This window comes from Piliocolobus tephrosceles, chromosome 18, assembly GCF_002776525.5.
Source record: "Piliocolobus tephrosceles isolate RC106 chromosome 18, ASM277652v3, whole genome shotgun sequence".
NCBI classification, from domain to species: domain Eukaryota; kingdom Metazoa; phylum Chordata; class Mammalia; order Primates; family Cercopithecidae; genus Piliocolobus; species Piliocolobus tephrosceles.
This window is the reverse complement of record NC_045451.1, coordinates 24,871,026-24,884,350: the sequence shown is the minus strand read 5'-3', so window position 1 is coordinate 24,884,350 and position 13,325 is coordinate 24,871,026. Positions and strand designations below refer to the sequence as shown.

Here is a 13,325-nt window from a genome sequence, read left to right as displayed (position 1 = left end):
CAGGCATGTGCCACCACGCCTGGCTAATTTTGTATTTTTACTAGAGATGGGGTTTCACCATATTGGCCAGGCTGGTCTCGAACTGCTTACCTCAGGTGATCCAGCAGCTGCGACCTCCCAGAGTGCTGAGATAACTGGCGTGAGCCACCATGCCTGGCCGGTTTCCTTTTTGTAATGGGTGGCTGTTCTGCGCTAGGCCTTTAAATGTAGTTGACTTGGGGTCATCACAAGAAGCCTATGAAGTACTATTTATTCAACTATATGGAAGCACAAAGAGTCAGATTTAAATCCAGGTCTATAGTCCCAAAGTCAGTGATTATCCCACCCTATTATATAACAGGTGCATTTGCATATGGCACCTGACTGCTACAATTCACTAGCACATGAGTACACATAAGGTCACATGTAATAGATAAACAGTCCCACAGGATCTGAGCCCCCCTTCACCAGCTCATCCATGAATTCTAGCTCCTTACAATGTCCTTCACTGCACAGTCATCTTGAAAAGCCTCAGACTGGTCCAAGTCACACTGTTCTTATAGTCATCATTGGCTTTTGGCAAGTTGAGCCCAAGATCTGTGATACCAGTACCCCCCTTTACAAACCTGGGCACTATGACACAGCTGTCCTTGCAGAACCAGAAGTTCCTGGACTGACGGGGGTCCCCGATGATTCTTCCAGGCACCGAATCTCACACACCTGTGTTGAGGGAAGGGAACATAGGGAACAAAGGGAAGACGATAACAGCACCCACACATTTCAAGTTTTCTCAGGGCCAAAATACTACAGAGTTTATGAGCTATCTATCTTAGTCAATTCAGGCTTCTGTAACAAAGTGTAGACTGGGTGGTTTACAAACAACATATATTTTCTTTTCACAGTTCTGGAGACTGGAAGTCCAAGGTGAGAGTGCCAGCACAGTCAGGTTCTGCTGAGGGTCTTCTTCTGAGCTGCAGGCTGCCAACTTCCCTTTCGATCCTCACATGGCAGAAAGTGGGTGAGAGAGCTCTTGGGAGTCTCTTTGATAAGGACACTAATCCTACCCATTAGGGCTCTACCCTCATGACTTAATCTTTCAACAACTACCACATTCTGAAACCATCACATTAAGGGTTAGAATCCCAACATGTGAATTCTGGGGAGACACAAATATTCAGTCCATTGCAGTATCTTTGTGTTTTAAGTTCGTATGGAGTCTTTTTCTATTACAAGTGTGTCCATCTCAGTCACAAAGCTCTACAGAGACCCACCACTCCCCTCTGCTCCCAGGTCCTGTGGCGAGGTCTGTTTCCTCACGCTGGGATCTTTCTGATTTATGGTGACATGTCTCTCAGCTGCCCCACTTTTCCTCACTCCCCTGGAGTCATTGCACAGATGACATGTCAGTGTATGTCTGAGGCCCAATCACGGACATAGTGCTTTGTTTCTCAGGGAGCTCTCCAACATTATAAACACCAGTAGCCACAGAGAAATGCTTAATGGTGGGGCATTGCCTCCCTCACACACTAGCCACTCCCCTTCTACAGTCCAGCCCATTCACCACTTTGTAGTAACAAGGATCTCATTGAGGGCACATTAGTGTCTTTTGCTGCTGATCAACATTTTTAAAAATAAAAAAAGTCTCATTTCAGAAAACATGCTGAATTAGGAAGAAGCGGAAAGAAGTGCAATGGATAAGCAAATCACAATCCTCAGGGTTCAACAAGGCATTCTTTCATTGATCACTAATCACTCTTGGGTTCCCCTGACTCTAGTGATCAACATAGCTCCCTAGTCTTGAAGTTCTCCAACCACAGTCAAAGCTGTTTGACCTGCACATGACAAGCAGACTGATTTCTGGATCCTTAGATCATATAAAACATCACTGTCCCTTGCGGTTGGGTTCACTGTCACCCCATGCCTTTTGGAACTGTACTTTTCCCATGAGAAACACTAGCCTCGAGTTCTTCACAGCAAGAGTCTTATCTTGATTTTTTTTCTCCCTCCCTTTTTGGTTGCAGAAACCCTGAGTCTCAGCCTCAATAGCATGTTGCCTTGTTATGGGGTTATATACCTTGTTACTGCTGCTACACTTCATCACATGGTCTGAATGCCTGGACCACAACGTATGAGCTGCCCTCCCTGCTCTGGAAGGCAACCATCTCTTGGCGGAGAGGAACACTCTCCTACTGACTACCTGCCAATGTTAGGCTTTGATCCAGGGCCTACAGTGCCCACATACCTGTACCTGTACTCCCTCTCTTCGCCTGTCTTAATACCTGTATTTACTCTATTAACCAATCTTACGAGAGTTAACTTTCCAGATTCTAGTCTCTTCTGTACCAACCTGCCCACTGCCACCCGAACTCTATGTACTCTAGGAAAAAAAAGAAATCAATTGGGTTGAATTTCTCAAACCCAATAACCCAGCTCCACGCCATACTCATAACATCCAGACACAGAAGCCCTTAGCAAATATAGCATATTCTGACTTATATTGTCCTTTCTTTTATGGCAAGTATTTTATATACATGTAATTATTTGATTATAGACATACACTAATATTTTTCTCTACATTTAAATTATAAGCTCCTGGCTGGGCACAGTGGCTCACACCTGTAATCCCAATACTTTGGGAGGCCAAGGTGAGCGGATCACTTCAGCTCAGGAGTTCAATACCAGCCTGACCAACATGGTGAAACTCTGTCTCTACTAAAACCACAAAAATTAGCTGGGCATGGCATGCACACAAGAATCACTTGAGCCGAGAGGCGGGAGGCTGCAGTAAGGTGAGATTGCACCACTGCACTCCAGCCTCCACGATAGAGCGAGACTCTGACTCAAAAAATAAAAAATAAAAAATTATTTCCCAAACCCAAATCCCATTGCCCTGATGCTTAGCTGGCTGACATCCCTGAAAATCTTTGGTGATAATCACTAGAAGAATTAGCAGAAACAGGGAGGCTCTTTGGAGCTACCTTGTGTGCTAACCTGGCGCAGGCACTAGGACCGCCCAGGAGCCGATAGGCAGCCACGCTTCACAGCCCGTCAGAGGGACTGAGCCGCCTTTGCTGTTACACAGGAAGAGAGCAGGCAGCATCAGTATCGGCTCAGCATCCTTCCCCCTTCCGTTCGATTACAAGGTATTTACTTGCTATTTATCACTCAGGCTTTGAATACTGTCATGTGCCTTTAGTGTTCCCTTAAAATGATGCTCTGAAATGCCGTCCAGCACCTATTGGGTTACTATATTATTTTATGTTAATTTCCACAGCTGATCGAAGCAACAGTGCCATTAAGAAATGGGCTAGATATTTCCAGAGGCTGCAATCTGGAGGCATTTGGAGGTGTGAGTACGTTGGTCACAGATCTCTAATATGTTGGCTGTATTAGTCGTGTCTCTTGACCTTCCTCTTCTTCGTTGAAAGAGCCAATGTGAGATGCCATCTGCATATTTCATTCATAAAGCAAATGCAACTAGATGGTGACAGAAACCACTAATGAAGGGCCTGAAACTCTACTTTGGAGTGGCTGTGGTTTCCTCTTCCAGCCTGTGGGTTTGCAAGAGAAGCTGGGTTTGCAACTGAGTTTGGATGGGAAAGAGATTATGCTCAGGGCTGCAGACTGCATGCTTGGATTCTACTTTCTGTTTTCAAAGCTCAAAGACTGTCCTTTCTAATCATTGCCATGGTACAGTGTAGGAGTCCTTTTATGCTTTCTTTATTTCTGCAAATACTCCTATCATAGATGTGGACTGCCAGAAAACTATTAAGCCATTTGATGCCTTACAGTGTAAAGCCACTGAAGAGAAATCTAGTTTGCTTTTTCTTAACCATATACCATACACTTTTTCCTGACTCAATACCACAGCTAGTAGATGGCACACAGAAACATTAAAAAACAATGCTAATCTAAGATTCTTTTTTCCTGTTCAAAAATAATTTTGATTATGTGTGATAAGGGAGTAGTTTGCTGTTAGAAAACCCAAATTATTATGATTTTATGGGATAAATGGAAAATTCTTTTTGAGTGTTTTACAAATCAATTGAAGGTGCTTTTTAAGAGCCTTGGTGCCAATTTTATGCATTTAAGACTCTTTTAAAACTTTAAAGCCTTCCCAAACTGTTAGATGTGGTTTTGACCACAGTAATTAGTTTAAATTTATATATTATGCCAAAATGTAATAGGTAAATGTATTCACAAATGAACAAAATATTAAGTTCTGCCAGTGGTCAGTTCATGAAAAATTGTAAGATAAACAGTACCCTCAAAGTTTATTTCAGGAAAGAAAATATTTAACTAAGACACAATGCAAGGCATCAACATTAAAAGTGTGGCTTTAATGACAAGCATTTGTTAAAGAATTTTTAAAATACTTTTAATGGTTCAAAAAGGTATATGTTTAAATTTCTTATATTTAATATATTGAAATACCCTAAATGTGATTTCAAAATGCTTAGGTATCAAATTTTTGAAAATGTGCCTATAGTTCCCTTAAAACTCTTTATTTGGTAAATAAAAGAGGGGCAGAGGATATGAGGGAGAAAGAGACTAAGTTTTGCTTTACTGGTTTTTAATATTTTGAATATTCTGATATAATATTTACTATATAAGTATGATATCTATACTTTTTAAATGTAAGTAAAATTACAAATGATTGTAATCATTAATTTGCAATATCTTTAGCAAATGAAAAGAAATATATATTAAAAAGTTTATATTGCTATATAACATTTCTTAGGCAGAGAAAGTCATTTTTTCTAGACAATGACTTGCTTCTGAAGGAAGTTAGGGAAATTAGATTTGGGGCAGTAATAAACTTTCATTAGTTTCTGAGGCAAAGTAATTTTTTAAACTTATTTTTACATTGGTGCACCTACAATTTATTTTCAAGTTTGTGTATATTACATATCTTCGTAAACTTTGTGTTACTAAAGTTTTCTCCTTTCTCTTTTAAAAATACTTCCTATATTCCAAGTCTGTAAAGATGACTCAATTCTTCAAATTAAAACTTAGTTTTGAAAATTCTTATCCATCATATAATGATTTGCAGCCTTAAACTTCGGTTTCATGTCAGACTCATCATTACACAGGTCTTGTTAATAATTTTAAATAACTTCATTTTATGTTAAGTATAAAGATTCATTGAATTCAATGATGATGGGGAAAAAATCCCAAGAATGTATGTTTTTATTCAGAATTTGACAGACACACTTTTCAGAACATGAATTTTGAACTTTCTTCCTGAATTTAGGTCCTAAAATTAAGTCCACTGGCTTGGCCTAATCAAATGAACACAGTTGGCACGGTACTTAGCAGAAGTTCAGAATTACTAGCAAACAAATAGGACTTAAGCTAAGAAATAAAATGTAAAGGCTAAAACAAATGTGTTAGAATGTGAAAGTATTCTTTCACTGACACTCATTGACAATTTGTCAATGAGTTTGATGCCTGAGGATATCCCAAGGCCTTGAAAAGTCTTGCAGCCCAAGAGATTCAGGGGGATATCAATATTATATAGATTTACTGGCTAGTGTTAAGGTAGACATTTCTAACAGATGAATTTTAACATGCATATTTTTAGCTAAAATAGTTCCAATAAATAGTAAATCTCATTCCACCAATTTCACCAACAGCAGTCCTTTTCCATCCACAAAGACAGACAATATTCCCTAACAGAAACTCTGTCATGAATAGAATACTTAGAAAGACATTTCTAAAAGACAGCTTTTACATTATTTCTACATAGAAAAATATAGCATTTACAGTAAGTACTAAGCCATCCAGAAGAAGCTAACATAAAGGAAGAAGTTATCAGTAAAATTATTCTGGTATTGCAGTTTGCTTAAAAACAGTTTTTTCTGAGCATCTGTATAAGCAGGGAAACATATCTCCTAGTAGAAACCACAGAAAAATGCAATAAGGCATCCAGGGACAAATGGTAGGCCAGTGGGAGACAGTGTTTACTGAATGGATGAAGAAAAGAAATGTAGAAGAATCACAAACGATCCTTTTTTATTTGTCATATGAAAGATAATTGCAATCCTAATATGAGTTTTTAAAAATCTGTTGGCCACATACATGCACATGCCACAATAAATAGGAATTACATGTAACTTGAGATTTTCCCATTATGATTTCCCCTTAAATAAAAGACTTAAAGGAAAGAAAATGAGAGTATATGAGTGATGTTTCATCTCCACATCAGTTATAGTTGTCTGAACTGGGAGGCACGAATTATGTATTTTGTTGGAGTTTGGCAAAAGGCAAAGTTATTATCCATATAGTTTTGGAAGAAGTTTTTCTCCAGAGCAAACGTTTTATTGTTTCCAGAACTGGATATTACTTATAAAGAAATAAGTTTGGAAATATAGCAGAAAGCTTTTAAATATGTGAGACTCATTTTTTGAGTGTAAAGGACATATATGCAATGTGTTGATGCATTTGTTGATACGCAAGTTTATCCAAAACATTGCTTTAACTCGTCCCTCCTGGTTGACACAACTATAACTGGTGTGAACATGGGAGACGATTAATATACCTTCACTCCTGTTCCCTTAAATATATTATTTGATAGGGAGGAAGTTAACACTAAGGAAGCTTGTCGATAAATATCAATCGTGATTTCACAGACGTTTAAATTGCAAATAAGATTTGCTCTTTCACATAATAGTGACCATTGGAGTTTGCATGTTGCAATCAGTGTAAGGGTTTTTGGACACAGCATTTAATGTCTTTGGATTATTTTTCATTAATACGTATTAATGATCTCTCGCTATATTGCAAGTATGGGAGTTGGAGCAGTAAACAAGTTATGTCCCCCTTTGCACAATTTCCATCATTTCATGAAGGACTAGAGGCAAAAAGCAAGCAATTAAATATTATTAACCAAAGGCATTGTTACTAAAATTATGTTGTTATTATCGCCATAATTTATTGCCAATTAAATAAACCAGAATTTATCTGATAAGTGCTAACTGGAAAATTAAAAGACAATACTGTGATAATGAATGACTTCGTGGCATTTTCAGTTAGGGTTGTTTAGAAGACTTCCTGAAAATGTGATGTAGCATCAGGGATCCAGGTGAAAAAGTTAACCAGATAATGAGAGGCACGGTGCTATGACAGCAAGAGTGTGGATATAGAAACAAACCTGCTGCAGTTTAATTTCATTCTATGTCATTCTTAAACCTTGAAATCTTGAGCAATTTACCCTTGGAGCCTGTTTGATAAAATGTTACAGAATTTTGACAAGAGGAAAAATGAGATGATATATATTGAGTGTCCATGACACTATGAAAGAATTTAATTTCCATGATGACTTACGAAGTGCTAAGACTTTATGAACTAACTCCCTCAAATACTTCATCCAATAAACAAGTATTTGACTGTTTTACCACTCCTGTGCCCCTTTCTTTAAATTTTTTGGGTGAATTCTATCACAGAGTTGAGGGAGAAAAGACTGGCACTTCCACAGACAACAGAAAAAGAAAGCATTGTTCCTGAATCTTCTAAAGAGCAAGCCTCAACTAGGATCTTTGTTAGATGCAGATGTTATTAATTTTGCTTATCTCCCCAGAAACCACCAACACACTGGTGGATTGGGTGTTGATTATGGTGCTGTTCCTCTCAGGCAATACTAGAGTGAGATGACTACATCCACGGAGGTTAGACATAGCCTCTGGCAGGACGGTGCTTACTGGACTCAGCCCATCACATCCCCCTTCTTGAGAAGCTGAGTGAGATGCCCATGGCATTTCATAGTGCACAGCACAGTTTTCAGGCTCAAGAAGAAGAGGCAATTGATAAAGATAAGTAGTTCTTTGATAAATTTATGGATAAAGAAGGTAGTTCATTGACACTTGGGAAATTCACATCTAAAGATGCTTGGGGTTTTGTCATCTCATAGGCATGCAGCCAGGAAATACATACCTGCACACAAACATGCACATGTATTCCCCCAAGCAACAGCTATACATTTTTTTAAAGTAGAAAATTGCTATGTTTTGATTTTAAGTATTTTCCTTCTATTGTTCTTGACACTACAGTTATGGATGGATAGGATCAAAATGGTTCAACAATGTTTTTCCTCCAGTTATTTCAAAGGAAAACCTTCCTTCTAGAGTCTATCAGCTAGCTGTATTTGAAGGTACTTTATCAAACAAAAGTCAAAACAGAAAACTAAACTAAATTTTATTAAAATGGAAAAGTCTGGCAAAGAAAAGAGGCATGGTGGGGGGAAAATGTCTGTGATGGGTTTGGACTTGATTGGGACAACTTTCCAATCTTGTAAAAGAAAATGGAATTCCCCTGAGTGGCAGCCACAGACAAGTTGATATGTTCAGGCTAAAATGTGTCCTTGTTCAAAACCAGGAAAGAGCAAAGCCTCTTGCTGGGGATAAAAGAAGCAGTGGGAGAGAGTTAGGCCAGTAAGTAAAATTCAAGTTTATGAGACTTTGTGCTGCTACTTGTCTAAAATCTACCTGCTGCTCTGAGGTGCCCCATCAGCATGTTATTAGAGACGCAACTTGATCTACTTGGGTCCTATTCTTTATTGCTTTGTATTGGGATTGGATTTTATGACAATCAACAATATCAGGTATTTTGTCATTTTCTTCAAAAATTTATCTATTATTCAACTATTATGCTTGGAACAACTCTGGAACTTATGTTTATTGCAAATACGACATTAGAAATCTGGAAGGAATAAGTCAGTTCAGGAGGTCTACTAATGCCACATATAATATAATCCTGAATATAAGTAGTAATATTGACTGTAAATAATAAAAAATTTTATCGATTATGTAATTCTGAGAGAAACAATATATAGAGAATTAGATAGATAAATAGATAGATAGATATAGATAGATAGATAGATAGATAGATAGATAGATAGATAGATAGATGATAGATCGGTAGATAAACAGATAAAGTCCCTCATAACACATCAGCTTTTAAAGACAATCTTCAAGGTATGCATCTAGCAGCTTGCATAATTCTTTCTATCCCACATTTTAATTCAGACAATTGAGTATTTATTTAAAACACCAAATTATTTACAACTTTGTTTTAATTATGATAGCTATGATTCCTTTCAGTGTCACTACCAATTAATCTACCAGTAAATGTCATAAAGCAATAAGGGCAACAGGTCATGAAATATAAATATATTTGTTCATATAAATATTTATTTGCAAAGATGAGACTGTAATCCAACTGTTGGATGTCACCAGAACCATGGCATAGTGGCCAAAATGTGTACTCTTTAGGGAACATATTTTATAAATTCACATTTGGTTTCTCAAATGTGATTTTAGTGATGAGGAGTATCATGTGTGGAAATGTGGGGAATTTTTATTTGCGTCAAAAGTTGAATATCAAAATAGAGGTAAAACTGGCTGAGTCTCACAAAAATACTGATGAAGCAGGAAAAATTTAAAATATTTTAGAAGCATCCAAAAATTCAACCAGGTCAAGAAAGACATGACTTAGCAACAGCATATATATAAAATTACTTAGTAGTTTGAATCCTCAGTAAACTCAATGTGTGTGGACAATGTGATGTGGCTGCTAGAAAAGTTAATGCATGCTTAAGCTACATTAAAGGGAGCAAGGTATCTAGAACATGGGAGATGACAGCCCAATATGTATTACTGGCTGGGTGCCGTGGCTCATGCCTGTAATCCCAGCACTTTGGGAGGCTTAGGTGGGTGGATAACTTGAGATAAGAAGTTCAAGACCAGCCTCGCCAATATGGTGAAACCCCATCCCCAATAAAAGTACAAAAAAAGTACAGGTGTGGTGGTGTGCTCCTGAGGTGGGAGAATTGCTTGAACCTGGGAGACGAAGGTTGCAGTGAGCCGAGATCACATGCATTCTAGCCTGGGTGACAGAGTAAGACCCTGTGTCAAAAACAAACAAACAAAAACCTACTGTAGTACTGTATTACTCAGTGATTCTGTGTCCAGTTCTGGGCTTCTCACATTAGGAGGGCTCTAGATTCATTAAAAACCATATCAAGGAGATTTTTAAGAGGATGGAGAAGTTTCAAACTTTTTCAAAGGATGAACAGAGGATATTTTGTTTCATGAACAGAATGGTTAAGAGTAACCTTGATTCTTACTTATGATCTGTCATTAACAATTTGAATGGCTACTACATGAAAGAGGAATGAGACTTGTACTTCAGGGCACAGTAAGATAACTTTTCTAGACCAATAGTGTAATCTCAATGAGAGCTCAGTGGACCTCATTAGGGATGGTGACTCCTGTGGCAGAGAGGTATGTTTCATTGCAATGTGGTGTAGAGGGAAGAACGTGGTTTGAGGAATCAGACAGATCTGTAGACACCTCTTAAGGGTGCCACTTATGACTTATCTCTGTGATCTATACTTCTTTAAAAGAAAAATGGGAAGATTGCCTTTCAAGGTTACCAGAATGATTACATGAGATAATATATGTAAAGCACTGAAAACAATAGGTATCCAGTAAACGTTAGTTATTTTTTTTCTTCCTTCTGTTTCTGGCGGTGATCAACCTTTGAGAACCATTTTAGGGTGAGTTTACTAAGGATTCAAGTTTCCAAACAGTGACTGAACTACATGACTTTAATGTACCTTACTTACCTCACTGAAATTCCATGTAAAAATGCAATACTGGATTTCTTTATAGGAGTTGTATATGTTCTTTAAAAGGTAATATTGTAGCCTGTATTAGTGCATTCTCATGCTGCTATAAAGAACTGCCTGAGACTGGGTAATTTATAAAGGAAAGAGGTTTAATTGCCTCACAGTTCAGCGTGGCAGGGGAGGCCTCAGGAAACGTCCAATCATGGCAGAGGGCACCTCTTCACAGGGTGGCGGGAGGGAGAATGAGCCTAATGAAGGGGGAAGCCCCTTATAAAACTATCAGATGTGGTGAGAGCTAACTCACTATCATGAGAATAGGATGAGGGAAACCACCCCCATGATTAAATTATCTCCACCTGGTCTCTCCCACAACATGTGGGGATGATGGGAATTACAATTCAAGATGAGATTTGGGTGGGGACACAGCCAAATATCATAGTCTATGCAATGCGTTCATAAACACTAGCTTATAGAAAATTTAAAGAACTCTTTGGAATCTAACTTGTTATGGAAATAATTGGTGAACCTGCTGCATAATAAAGTGAAAGACAGCTTCAATATAGTGATACTTCATGACAGCTCATCTACGAGACCTGCAGATGTCCTGAAAGTTAGAGTGGAACTAATTTAAAACATTTCACTTTACATGAAACAGCCTGTATTTTCATAAGCAAGGTCCAATATACTACAAATCTACTTTTTAATGTTAAGTTGAATAATAATTCAAGTAAGAAAGACTCTAGGCCCACTCTTTCCCCCAAGTTCCTCAATAGCCTATTGTATTTTTAAATAAAAACTCAAGTATCATAAATCTGACGTTGCAAAGTATATTTAGTATTCCAGTTTAAATTATCTAGGTGATACTGTCATTAAACTGGTGACCACAACATTAAGAAAAACTGGTTGGCCGAAGAGAATTTCTAACACATCTCACACTGAAGTATGATATCATTTTTGCTTGTTTTCAGGTTTCCAAAAAATTCATGATGTTTAGCAGTAAGATTTTCCCCAGTCTGCCTTTTAAACTAGCCTGCGTTGGCCCCCGAAGTATCAGGTGTCCTCTCATATTCCTGCCCCCTGTCAGTGGAACTGCAGATGTCTTTTTCCGGCAGATTTTGGCTCTGACTGGATGGGGTTACCGGGTTATTGCTTTGCAGTATCCAGTTTATTGGGACCATCTTGAGTTCTGTGATGGATTCAGAAAACTTTTAGACCATTTACAATTGGATAAAGTTCATCTTTTTGGCGCTTCTTTGGGAGGCTTTTTGGCCCAGAAATTTGCTGAATACACTCACAAATCTCCTAGAGTCCATTCCCTAATCCTCTGCAATTCCTTCAGTGACACCTCTATCTTCAACCAAACTTGGACTGCAAACAGCTTTTGGCTGATGCCTACATTTATGCTCAAAAAAATAGTTCTTGGAAATTTTTCATCTGGCCCGGTGGACCCTATGATGGCTGATGCCATTGATTTCATGGTAAACAGGCTGGAAAGTTTGGGTCAGAGTGAACTGGCTTCAAGACTTACCTTGAATTGTCAAAATTCTTATGTGGAACCTCATAAAATTCGGGACATCCCTGTAACCATTATGGATGTGTTTGATCAGAGTGCACTTTCAACTGAAGCTAAAGAAGAAATGTACAAGCTGTATCCTAATGCCCGAAGAGCTCATCTGAAAACAGGAGGCAATTTCCCATACCTGTGCAGAAGTGCAGAGGTGAATCTTTATGTACAGATACATTTGCTACAATTCCATGGAACCAAATACGCGGCCATTGACCCATCAATGGTCAGTGCCGAGGAGCTCGAGGTACAGAAAGGCAGCCTCGGCATCAGCCAGGAGGAGCAGTAGTGTGTGTCTCGCTGTCAATGATGGGTTGACCCGGTGTGTTCTCGTGTAGTCAGTGGCATCAGCGCCCGCCAGCCGGCCTTTTCCTTCAGGTTCGTCAGGCTCACCGGTTCTCACTGTGTCTGGGAAGTAGGACTGATGGTCATCTTCATGACAGGCAGCAGCTCCACTAAGCCTGAGCAACTGTTCCCTCTTCGGTTTTCTTAGCTTTTGAATTTGAAGAAGTACTTTCGAAGACTCCCATTTTAAGAACCGTGCAAATTTTGCTACCAAAAGTCTTCACCACTGTGTTCTTAAGTGAATGTTAATTTCTGAGGTTTGGGACTTTGTGGTGTTTTTTCCTTCTTTTCTTTTCCATTCTTCTTTCTTTCTTTTTATGTTGTTTGCTGTAAATGCTGCACATCCAGATTGCATATCAGGACATTGGTTATTTTATGCTTTCTTGGATATAACCATGATCAGAGTGCCATGGCCACTACCCCACTGTTTGCTCTCCTGCAAATCAACTGCTTTTAATTTACACTTAAGCAAATTGTTTTGAGTGTTAGCTACTGCCTTTCTAGATATTACAGTCATTTGGAATAAAAATTCAGTTTCACTGAAAAAAATAAAAATAAATAAAAAATAAATAAACTAGCCTGCGTTATGAACATCTATCACACAGACTACACCACTGTTCTTGCTGTTCGCTAACATTCAGCAGAGTTGATTTCAAATTGTTCCATAAAAAAAGCCCTGTTAGGAAGTGGATTTCTAATTTCACACATGATTAAAAGTAAACACACAAAAAGGCCTTTTTACCCATATTTTGAAGGGCACATAGATTTAATTCTACAGTAATAATACTTGAGGAAACATTGTTTTAGATT

At 38.3% G+C, this 13,325-nt stretch overlaps 1 protein-coding gene and 1 pseudogene across 2 annotated transcripts in view; both read left to right on the top strand.

Moving 5' to 3' along the window:
• Window positions 1-3,051: 3,051 nt before the first annotated feature.
• Window positions 3,052-13,325, top strand: part of RAB27B (RAB27B, member RAS oncogene family) — a 173,714-nt gene continuing 163,440 nt past the window's right edge. Inside the window, exons 1-2 of the mRNA XM_023218370.1 lie at window positions 3,052-3,122; window positions 3,254-3,328. The gene's annotated coding sequence lies outside the window, so the exon portion shown is untranslated. The remainder of the gene's footprint in view (window positions 3,123-3,253; window positions 3,329-13,325) is intronic.
• LOC113225181 lies at window positions 3,066-13,064 on the top strand (annotated as a pseudogene). Its single transcript, XR_003309808.1, has 2 exons — window positions 3,066-3,122; window positions 11,575-13,064. The product of XR_003309808.1 is annotated as a maspardin pseudogene (transcript).